Below are 2,632 nucleotides of genomic sequence, written 5' to 3'. Positions count from 1 at the left end.
TGTGTGTGTGTGTGTGTGTGTGTGTGTGTGTGTGTCCCAGTCCCAGTCCCAGAATGTGCTCAGGAGACACCTACTGCAGCTGAAACTACCACATTTGTGTTCAGATTTTGTCACGAAAAATAATGTTGCAACAGTGAAAGATACAGTACTTACATTTGACAGATGTGTTGTTGAAATTATAATGAAGGCTGAGTTTAAAGAAGGGTGTGGTCCTGGACATTCTCCCCCCTTCACTTTACAAACCGACCCATTTTGCATTTTTGTTATTTTTTTGAAAAGTTATTGCAGAAAGGACCGATACTAAAGAGGAGTTTTTTTTTTGCATGTAAATCTCCAAACTTGGTATTCTTGTTGTCAACAACACAGTGGAAGCTGTCGAAGAAGTTGAAGTTTGTTTACGAGCGCTTTGCCTGCACATATTTTCAGAGTTACTGTTATTTACGAGCATCTGATGGTTCCGATCACAATTTCTCCTTTGTGATTTTAGTCTGAAAGACATTCACTTATGTGCTGTTTGCCAGCACTGCCTTGCAGACATCTCAGAGCAGCTGATGGAGTGATGACTGGCCTCACTAATGACAGGGGAGATTGATGTGATGTTTGACCTCTTCACAACAACATCACCTCATTGTCAACATGCCATAAACATGTAATGATGGTGCTACACTGAGTCATGTATTTTACACTTTGTCTGATGTTTGACATGAAACTAACATTGTCTAAAAGAGCCTTGTCTTTATAGGGCAACATGTTATATTTAGAGTAGTTGGATACAATTAAGTGGAGGAATCCACATTTATATATCAAGTATTGTATTTCATTCAGAGTTATTGTAGTTTACCCTTACTTTCCAGAAGATAAAGAAATGGTCAAACTGTCTGATATTAGGATGTTTGGTCTTGGGGGTAGATTATAAACAAGTTTTAGTCTGGCTTAATTTTCAGCTTGCTGTGCTAAAACTCATATTTGATCTCTTTTTCTTTATAAACATAAATTGTGTTTTGGGTGTTGTCTTTTTTAATTCATAAGCCAAGAATCCTTGAACTTGCATGTTGCTCACAAACTCCCAGCAGTAAACTTTTCTCTTCAAAACTTGATATCTTGGTAAAATACACGATAAGTTTGTTGCAGGCAAAGGTCTGTCTGAGTATGTGTGCTGAAATGTGTGTAAGCTAGCCTGTGTGATCTTCATAGCACTCTTTTATCATTGACCTTTCCACATTCCACAACCTGCTTCTGGAAGTCAGTTCTCATTGGCTGCAACACTGCGTGCTTTGTTTGAACTGGGCCTCGGGATTGGCAGGTTTGTGTGTTGTGTGGCTTCCATACTTGTGGAACAGTTCCTGCTGTATTTAGACTCTCAGTGGAATGTCCACAGGCCTTCTCCTTATTGAAGCTGACACATTGTAGTCTGTTGGGACCAATAAAGCTATTCTGGTTCTGATAAACAGTAGATAATACATCATTCAACAAATGGACAGGTTTCTTAGTTCACTTAAAGGTGGGGTAGGTAAGTTTGAGAAACCGGCTCGAGATACACTTTTAGTTATATTCCATGGAATGCTCTTAACATCCCGATAGCAATGAATATCTTAAGTGCTTTGACAAAAAATCCATTAAAAAAATTCATCTGTGGAAGCCGTAGTACTGTAAAAAGCACGACCAATCATTTTAGCCGGCCCGGCTAAAATAACTGGATGACCTACCTGCCTGTCAGCCTTAGGGCTGCAACTAACGATTATTTTGGTAGTCGACTAATCGGTCGATTATTTTTTCGATTAGTCGACTAATCTAACGATTATTTTAAGTTTGGAATTAATTACAGCGTCCATAAAGCTCTAGTGTGCTCTACTACGCTGTAAGCTTGGCGCTGTTTAGCAGCTCGTTGGTGGACACGCAGCCTCAACATAACTGAAATAGCGTTTGCTTAGCAAGCATTAACCATGAGACGTTCTGTTTTCCAACATGTAAGCTAACGTAAACATGACTATGGCTAACTTGCTCAAACTTACCCATGATCCAAAGTAGCAGTCCTCACGGTTCCAGGGTGCTTGCGTTTTAAATGCTCGTGCATCACTGTAGTGCTGCCGTGGAATGCCAATTCCCCTTTACAAATTCTGCATTTCACTGACTTCTTTGGCTTGTCGTCTGTGAAATACTCCCACACTTTCGAAACTCTCGGTCTCGCTTTTTTGAGCTCTTCATCACCCTCATTCTCTCTCCTTTCCGCCATCGTTCGTATTCTTTCTTCTTTGTTGTTAGTACAGAATGCAGTCATGGCAGACAATGGAGAGTATACTGCCCCCAGCACTTCCTGTAGTGCATTGCAGTTACAAATGAACATTTGCGCAGTTTTGAATTAACGTTACCGGCTCTCTGATTGTTTTTATACGACGCGTCGACACTAAAATTCCGCGCCGACGAATTTTTATGATCGACGTCGTCGATTATGTCGACTAATCGTTGCAGCCCTAGTCAGCCTTCCATCTGTGCACACACTTATCTCGTGCCCTCATTGGTCATGTGCGCGTTCGTGTGTGTTGGAGGAGGGGCTTTGTAAGGAAATGGCAGATTTTTTCCGGTTGTGTATTTTCAAATTCTAGCACACTCGAGCTGGTTTCTCCAAAATTAC

This window comes from Notothenia coriiceps, unplaced genomic scaffold (assembly GCF_000735185.1).
Source record: "Notothenia coriiceps isolate Sejong01 unplaced genomic scaffold, NC01 NC01_scaffold00016689, whole genome shotgun sequence".
NCBI classification, from domain to species: domain Eukaryota; kingdom Metazoa; phylum Chordata; class Actinopteri; order Perciformes; family Nototheniidae; genus Notothenia; species Notothenia coriiceps.
Note: the sequence above shows the minus strand (reverse complement) of the source record.